The sequence below is a fragment of the Aphelocoma coerulescens genome, chromosome 4A (assembly GCF_041296385.1).
Source record: "Aphelocoma coerulescens isolate FSJ_1873_10779 chromosome 4A, UR_Acoe_1.0, whole genome shotgun sequence".
Classification (NCBI taxonomy): domain Eukaryota; kingdom Metazoa; phylum Chordata; class Aves; order Passeriformes; family Corvidae; genus Aphelocoma; species Aphelocoma coerulescens.
In genome coordinates, this window is record NC_091018.1 from 5,982,071 (window position 1) to 5,991,241 (window position 9,171).

At 56.5% G+C, this 9,171-nt stretch overlaps 1 long non-coding RNA gene across 1 annotated transcript; it reads left to right on the top strand.

The window, feature by feature from the left end:
• Positions 1-211: 211 nt before the first annotated feature.
• Positions 212-8,625, top strand: LOC138110198 (uncharacterized). Its single transcript, XR_011150820.1, has 3 exons — positions 212-688; positions 7,280-7,361; positions 7,834-8,625. It is a non-coding gene; the product is annotated as an uncharacterized lncRNA (long non-coding RNA).
• The last annotated feature ends 546 nt before the right edge of the window (positions 8,626-9,171 follow it).

Sequence of the window (9,171 nt, forward strand, 5' to 3'; positions counted from 1 at the left end):
CCCGCGGCCGGGGTCGTGCTCAGGCTCCGCTCCGCAGCGCCCGGGGTCAGGGCTGGAGGGGCATTGCCACCTGGCTCCCATTAGGAGGGCTCCGTGCTCCGGAAGAGGGCTGTGTCATTCCCTCACTCCTGCCAATTATCCCGCTAGGTCTCTATTAGGCTGCCCAAAACAAGCCGTCCCCATCCCGAGCTCTGACAGCCCGGCAGACGCGGCCGTGCCGAGGCTCTTTCCCAGGTCGCGGCTGTGGAAAAGGCTGTTCCTGCCTTCCCCTTCCTCTGCTCGGGGCAATCGGGCTCGTTTTAATCCTTTTCTCCTGTTTTTTTCTCTTCTCCCTGCTTGGCTGGGCTGAGAGGTGGCTCCTCGATGGGGCTGGGTAAAATGCAGCCAGAGCCTTGGGTTTGATGTCCAGATCCGTCCAAAATCAAGGCACAAGGGTGGCTGTGAGCACAAGAAGCCATAACCCCAGCCCCCACAGCGTCCTGGCTCAAGGGGAGCGATGCCCACTCGGCGGTGCCACCTCCAAGGCCCCCGTTATGGGATGTGGAGCAGAAAGGCAGCTCCTGGGCTGTGAGGGCTTTTTCCAGCTGCTCCTGAGCTGCTCCACCACCAGCTCTCCGCTCCTGGGGAACAAATCAAGTAGCAAACCACTGAGGTTTGCTGCATGGCTGCCCTCCCCACGGCTCCCCAGGTAAGTGTTGCTGTAATAGGATTTGCTCTACATCCCTGGAAACCCCCCGGAGGAGGATGTGGGGTTTTCAGCACGTTAACTCCTTCATGCACCACAGAGGGTGAAACCCCAGCACGGCCACATCAAGCCCCGGGCTCTGCTGAGAGCCTTGGCCAGGGCGCTGCAGCTGTGGGAAGCAGCTGGTGGGTTTTGGGAGATGGAGGGAGGGAGGGAGAGAAATGTCGTGGGGAAAACCATCCCGTGGGAACACGGCAGCTGTGGGCAGCAGAGCCTGTACGTGGGGAACACCATCAGCTTCTCCCCCAGGGCGAGGGGCACCAGGCTCTGCCCCCAGCCCAGCCAGGCTCACCAAAGCCTCCCCATCTTTGCTGCTTTTCCCTGTTCTCATCCCATTGTTCAACAGCAGAAAATGCCGGATCAGACCCCTTAAGCCAGAGGGCTGATCTGGGAATAAACTGCCTTTCCCAAGGAAGGATTTCAGGGTGTCTGCGTGTGGTTTGGCTGGAGGGTCCCCAGCACAGAGGAGACCAGGCACTCCAGGCAGGGAGCACCCATGGGAGTGCAACCACCTTGTGTGGGGACCATGGAAGTGCAGGGAAGCAGAGACCTGACCTGCTGGCAGGTACAGAGGAGGGAAGGTGCTGTGAGAGCAGATTTGGGTGCCCAGGGCTCCTCAGCCCACAGCAGGATGGCTCCTTCCCAACCTCCCCAGAGTCCCCTCCTACAGCATCCCTGCTTTGGCCTTGGGAAAGGGCTTGTGTTTATCCCAAACAGCCGTGACTTGTCTTCACGCCAAGCTAGAGGTTATTTGAGGCTGCTGTCTTGTTCATCAGATCCTCATGTTTCATTAAAAGAAATTAAGAAATCCTCCAATTCAGAATAGCAACAGCCTGGAGTAGGAGAAACCCCTCGGTGCCTGAAGCTGCGATTCGCAGTGTGGAGCACCCTGGGCAAAGCTGAACTCCAGCTCTTGGCCAGGGCCCTCCTGAGCTCACCTTGGCCACAGGGCTCCGGGTGCTGACCCGCAGGGGGGATGCCTGATGTGTCCCTGCACTGCTGCCAGCTGCGTCCCCAAGGGAGCTGTGACACGGCCGTGGTCACCCATCTCTCCATCTGGGATGGTCATCCTGCCCAGCAGCTTGTGCAGGGGATGGGAGACACCCAGGACTTGGCCAAGAGCTGTTGGGGGGTCCCATCCTTGCAGCCCATGGAGGGGAAGCTGTCGGGCTCTGGAGTGGCCCCACCCCGGGGTGTGGGGCCGTGGGACCCTGGGGCTGCTGGGCCCCCAGACTGGAGCGACTGGAAATGGGGAAGATTCACAGCACAGAGACTGAGACTATAAAGGGAGCTGAGGAAGCTCATAAGGAGGTGTAAATTGGAACAATATGGGCTGTGTCGTGTCCTGATTTGGCTTCGGGGAATTAAGAGCTAATCTTTTCCCTGAGACTGGGATTGCTGGAGTTGTGCATGCGGCACACGAGGGAGTTTGGGATCGCTGAGCAAAGCCGATGCAGGAGATGCAGGGCTGAGGTTTGGGATGATGAGTTTTACATTTGGTCTTTCTGTGGTTATTGAGGGGCATGTTTAAAGTAAAAGCCTCCTCCTGCAGATCTGCTTTGTTAATAAAGGATCCCTGTGTGCAGTCAGCCAAGAGATATAGAGACCAAACTGGTGCCAGTGGGCTGGAAATGGGTGGCAGTGGGTTGTAAACTGGAGGCATCTAGGAGAGCTCAAACGTCAGAAATCAAAGCAATTCCACCTGGGAATGGGGGGACTGGGTGTGGATGGAAGTGGCTGGGGTGGGGAAGGAGAGGTGGGTGATGCGCCAGCCTGCAGCCCTTAGCCTAAAGTGGGGCTTTGGCTGCTGGCAAGGATGTGCCTCCTGCCCACATCGCTCCTGTGCATGAGATGTGGAATGAAAACAAATCTGTATAATGTTCAAAGCCAGGTTGGACAGGGCTGGCAGCACCCTGGGAGAGTGGAAGATGTCCCTGCCCATGGCTGGGGGTAGAACTGGATGGGCTTTAAGTTGCCTTCCCACCCAAACCATTCTGGGACTGTGATTCTATAAATGTGAGCTCCATCAATGAACACACACAAAGACATTAAGAAACTGCAATTCTCACTGAAAACTTGGCATTGCAATGATATAACACAGCAATACTCCATGGACTCCATCCATGTGAACACTCTTCAGGAACATTTGGCTTGAGAAGTTTTTTTCATTTGCTTTTTCTCCAAAACTGCTGTTCCTGCTCTCACGAAGGTTTTGGGGCCTCCCCCGTGCAGCCCCCACGCCGTGCCCTGGCAGGAGGCTCCGGCTGCAGCCCTGCCTGTGCCCCAGCCCCTGCACCCTCCTCCTCCTCTCCCAGCAAGTTCCTTTGCTATCTAGGTCAAAGATTAGCAACAGCAATAAAAAAAAGAGGAGAGAAAGCAAAAGCCAGCAGCGCGCCTTTCATGCGGACATTATTTGCTGCTCGGCACGGAAAACACATCCCCCCTGCACTTCAGGCTCCAGCTTTTCCACACCGGGCTGAGTAGGAGCAGGAGGAGGCGGAGGTGGAGGCGATTGCGTGCCTGTGGAGGGATCAGCAAGACCAGCCTGGAGACAGGACTGTCCCGGCCCCAGGAGCACCTTCCCACCCTCCCACCGCCTTGGCCAACCTGGCTGATGATGCCCATGGCTGCTCTGGGGAGGGGGATGAGCCTGCTCCCCCATGGGCAGGCCACAAGCTCCCCTGGGCCATGGAAGAGCTTTCCCTGGAAATAAATCCCTCCCCTGCAGGGCACAAAGTCCCGTGTGCTCCTGCTCCAATGGATCAGTGTCCTTGGGCTGTGCTGGGTGCCAGGGGTACTGGGCAGCCCTGGGAGGGTCCTGGGGCTACTGAGCAGCTCCAGAGGCTGCTGGATGATGCTGGGAAGGTGCTGGGAGTGGTCTGTAGTCCCAAGAGGGTGCTGGCGGTGATTGTCAGCCCCTGGACAGTGCTGGACAGTGCCAGGAGGGTGCTGGCGGTGGTTGGAAGCCCTGGGAGGGTGCTGGGCTCAGGTGGTGGCAGCCCAAGGCAGCCTGGCCATGCCTGCCAGCCCAGATTGTTTCAGCCCAGTGCCTGCACAAGTGGGTTTGCTAAAGCTGCAAGTTGATCTCATGGAAGGAAATTGAATTGTCGGCGGGGCCGGGTTTTATCTGGGCTTTGGGCTCCGCTGCCTGGCTCGGCCTATTAAGGTTTGCTCGTCAGATTACAGACACAGCTTGGGGTGAGAGGTCACGTTTAAATCGTGCCTCTTTCCTTTCTCATCAGTGACAGTGGCGCTGAGGGGCTGGAGAGGTTTGGGGGAACTGGGGGTGGGTGGATGAGCCCCTGGACAGCTGCCCATGGGCACTGCAGGGTGAGCTGGGAGATGCTGGGTGAGGGATCTTGCTCCTAAATGTGTTTTTCTCCCAGCCACAAATGTGGGTGACCTACTATTTTTACTCCCAAAAAAATAGGAAGGGAAAGGCAATGCTAAAAATGACCTTTCCGCTCTAATCACAGGGCTCTGGGAGCTGGAGATTTAAGGGAATTTATAAATAGAGTCAGAAGGTGCCCACTGATACCTAAAGTGAGGTGTGTGGGGACACTCCTCAGCACTCCGGGAATCTGTGGCTGCCAGGACTGGCTGCAATGGGATGGGATGGCTGGCGAGTGGCTTGTTAGTGGTGATGGAGCCCGGCTGTCCCCTTCCCGTCCCCCCAGTGCCCCTGGGTTAAGATCCTTTAATGACCTTAATCACCAGTTCATTCACAGCAGCCACTTTCCCCAGCGCTGCCCTCCCCCAGCACGGGAGCAACGTCTGCTCCCCCACATTGCCCCTGGAAACTGCTCCTATTCCACACCACAAAAATATATCCAGGGCATTAAAGTCGGGATGTTTTATAGGGGAGCTGTCAGGCAGCTCCAATCCAGGCTCTGACCTACTTAAAAGTTGTCCTAATCAGGGGAGGCATTTGTGTGTATGCTGAGTTCACATCTCCACTTCCATGTGTCACCCTGGCGCTAGGAAATGGAAATGGGATTTACAGAACGGAGGAGTCACATTGCGGGAGAGGAGGAGGAGGCAGGGGAGCAGTGCTGGGTGTCTGAGCAGGAAGGGCACAGCCCTGTGGGGATGGGAAGCAAGGAGGATGAGGAAGGGGTCTGGAATCAACGCTGGTTCCTCTGACCTGTGTTCTGCGGCACTGGAGCCATCTGGAAATGTGGGGTGCTATGGAGGCTGTGCCTGGAGGAGGAGGAGGAGGAATACAGGTGCTCACACTGCCCAGCAGGGACAAGGGTCTTGAGTTTAGTTGCCTTTCCTGCCATCGATTTCCCGTGGGATGAGCTGGGTGTGGCACCCCATGGATCACCAGGAGCTCCCAGCCCCTCCCAGGACCTAAGCCGGCAGGGCTGTGGTGGGGGAAGTCACACTGGGGTGAAGGAGCGTCTCACTCAGCTCATGGAGTGTCACCAGCATCCCATCCCAGATGTGTCCTGCAGCCCAGGGAACATCTCGAGGCACAGATCCCAAGCCCGTGCCAAGGGATTTGGTGCCCCTGTGCTCTGATGGGACAGTTCAGAGCTTCCAACGGCCTCAGCTCCTTGAGCACAGGCCAAGCGCCAGCTCTGGGTCATCTCCATGTGGGATCCCCGTGTCCCCCGCTCCCTGTCCAGTGTGGGCTGGGAGGGCTGGGAGCCACCACTGACACAGCATCCCGAATTCCCACAACATGTGCCTGCAGCCTGCAGCAAGTTGGGAGATGGAGCATGGATAGGTCAGCACATCCTCCAGGGAGCAGGGCGAGGGAAGGGCCCCTTCCTGCCCTCGGGGAGCTGATTCAGCCTCCCAGGATGGAGCACCCAGCACAGTCATGGGGGTGAGGAGCAGCTCCTGCTCCGGAGTGTGGGAGCAGAACTCCAGGTCTGGATGGGATGCTGGCACTGCCCAGCTCCCACTGGGATCCTGGGAACCTCCCAGGTGGGACGAACATTGGGAGCTACCCCTCACTGCAGGGTCCAAAGGGGCCTCCTTGGCAGGGCCAGGGATCTTCTGGGGAGATGTTGGGAATTTAAATGTTCCTGAGGCCAAATCCCATTTCTGTGTCACTGTTCGGCATCACGCAGGGAAGAGGGGCACCCAGGCAGGGAATGGGGGCATCCAGGCAGGAAATGGGGGCACCCAGGCAGGGAAGAGCAGCACCCAGCTCCAGGCTCTTGGGAGTCAGGAGCCAGCCAAGCCCTCACCCCTGCCCTGGCCATGGAGGTGAAGCCTCTGGCCAGAACATCCTGTTATCCTTGGCTGTTTTGGAGCTTGTCTGTGCTCACCCTCAGTTCCCACTCCCAGAGGTGTTTGGACAAAATAAGAGGAGCTGGGGAAAAATGGAGCTTTAGCCCTTTGGAGAAGAGACCAAACCAGGGCCTTCTGTGCAGTGCAGCCTCCGAATTCCTGGAGCATGGTGGGACACCAGGACTGCAGACATCAAAGGGGAAGTTTAATGGCCTGTGCCCGGGTATCTGCAGCTTCCCACTGCCCCCAAGGCTCTCAATCCCTAATTAAACTGTGCACAGCATTCCTTCCCCATCACACCTCATAAAAACGGGAACCCACCAAACCCGGGCTGGGCTGCTTCAGGATAATGATCCAGCACGGAGCTGCTGCAGATCCAGAGAGAGCAGGGACCCTGCCAGGGGCAGCAGGATCTGAGGGGGACATGGGGGCTTCTTTCTTTGTCCCTCACTTTGGTTTATGTGCAAATAAGTCTGAATCCAGCATGATGAGAGGGAAAAACAAGAGCAGAATTGGGAATGTGGCCCGGAGTGTGACCGAGGTGGCCCATGGGGACATGAGAGCTGGGACCTGCAAGGACACGGCTGTGGAGGGCAGGGACAGCCCAGCACTGTGGCTTCTTCTAGGATGAAACCCAGGAATATGGCAATTTTTGCAGCCACAAGGCTGTTGGAAGTCAGGGATTCAAAGGAGAACATGAGATGGGAATTTTAACATTGATTCTGTAGAGTTCTCAATGTGTGGAGCTAAAATCATCCATCTCCCAGGCTCCACTTAGGCCAGGAAAACACAGATCTCTCCTGCTCTCTGCTCACACAGAATGTGAGGAGTTTTTCTGGAGCAGAAGCTTGTCCCTTTGTCCAGAGCCATCCCTGGAGGGATTAAAAAAGCTGTGGGGCTTGGGGACATGGGTGAGTGGTGACCTTGGCAGCGCAGGGGACTCGATGGGCTCAGAGGGCTTTTCCAAGCTAACTGATCCTGGGACAGGGACTCTCCAGGCTGGAAAAGCTCTGGGTGATGCTTGGCCAGGTCTCCCAGCATGGGCAGGAGCTGGAGGGCTCTGCTGCTCCGGCCTGGGCCACCGTCCCCCTTTAATGTGTTTTACACATGTGATGAATATCGAAGGAATTTGTTTTTTAAAGCCTGTTTTGATTGAAATCGCACAGAAAGCGCCTCATGCTCGGGGCCTTCCTGTGAGTTATTATTATTTTTTTCATTTTGGGGCAAGATTATGTTTCTTAGGCAAACAGGAAAAACAACAGGGAAAAAAGGCTCTGTTTGTTTCTTTAGCTTGGAGCTCAATCTTGGAGCGGTTCCCTGTGGTGGAGATGATGGAGCAGCAGCACCGTGGCATCAGAGCGTCCTGCTGGTGGTAATGGTTGGACTCCATGAGCTTAGAGGTCTTTTCCAACCTAAATGATTCCATAATGCTGTGATTCTGGGATTCTGTGATGCAGGAGGAGCTGGTTGGGGTAACACTGTGCTCCCCTAAATACAAACCCTTGTCCTCTGTCCTTCCTTGAGGCCCAGCTGTGCCCCCATCTCAAGGACGTGCCTTGAGGTGGCCCCCAGCAGCCCCTGCAAGCCCCTCCAAGAAACTTCAGCATGTGGCAAGTGGGATTCAGCCAGTGGGGTACCTGGGGGAGGCATTTCCCTCTCTTCCCCCTCCTCTGGAGAAGGAGGAGGGGGTGACCGGAGCTGCTGGAAGCCCTGCAGGGTTTGGGGCTGCGGGTGGGAGCAGGAACCCCTCTTGGTGGGAACGAGGAGGCGTTTGCAGGTCATTCCAGCATGTTGTCCCAGTCAAATATTTGTCTAGTTAATAAATATATTGTTGTTTTTTGCAGCGAGGAAATGAGGAGACTGCGAAGAAAAATAATGAAAGGCCTTTCTTGTGCAGCCCCGCTCGGCGAGGAGCTGGATCAGGCCCTCGCCTTCTCCTTGGCCCTCCCGCTCCCAGAAACCCTGCTGCGGATTTCACAACGGCGTGATTGACAAGATTAGGAATTATCTCCCCCTCTCCCTACATATAAGGTTACTGCTGCTCCAGGCACAGTGTGAAATTCCCCTTGCCGGAGCTCATTAAATGGGTCAATGGACGCGTTCCAGCTTCTCTGCAGTTCACAAAGGGCTGAGTCCTGGCCACCCCACCAAACCCTGTCCCAGGCTGTTGACGAGTAAGTGCTTCCATATGGCTCACCTCAGCATCTCCCGAAAGATAACACACAGCTAATGGCTTGCAGATTCCACGGATGCTCGTCGGGAAACGCGCAGGGACGGGGGCTCGGGGCTGCCTTCAATCACAGCTGATTGGGACCGAGGGGACCCGCGGGCTCCCTGCCAGCCCCCGGCCCCCACAGACCCTCCCGCGGGCTGGGGGCACCGGGAAAGGGCAGCGGGTTCACGGAGTTGCCTCAGGAATTGGGAGCAGGAGAAGGGTGAGCGGCAGCCGCCGCCCTGGAGGCACCAGGGGCTGGAGGGTGAGGTGGTGCCCTCTGAGCTTTCATGGATCTTCACAATTCCTGGGATGAGGAACTGCAGGTATCCGACGGTGGCAAGAGCCGGTCCTGGTCCTGGATGCACCCCCAGGGCATCCGGATGCCTTCAGGGCAGAAAGCCACGGATGTGGGTTTGCTGATGTGAAGACAATAAAATGCAAGGAAAGCATTCCTGCCGGGATGTTTGCCTTTCTTCCTTTCTTTTGTTTCTAATTGTATTTCAGAACTGGATATGGGGAAGAAATTCATCCCTGTGAGGGTGGTGAGGGGCTGGGATGGATTTCACAGAGAAGCTGCGGCTGCCCCATCCCTGGTAGAGTCCAAGGCCAGGCTGGACGGGGCTTGGAGCAAGCTGGGACAGTGGAAGGTGTCCCTGCCCACGGCAGGGGTGGGATGGGATGAGTTTTAAGGTCCTTTCCAACCCAAACTCTCCTGGGATTCTGGGATTTTGGGATTCAGTGATTCAGAGATTCAGTGATTCAATGATTCAGTGATTCAGTGACAAGGACACTTCTCTGAATCACATTTACTGTGAGGAACAAAATTACAAATTTCTCCCTGACATTCATCCCCGTCCATGAATCCCTGTGGAGCAGATGCTCAGAAATTCATCCTTGTCACCCAGCCACGGGCATGGCCTGGCATTTCTCCTCTCCCGCAATTGGGTGGCTCCTGTCACTCCCTGGC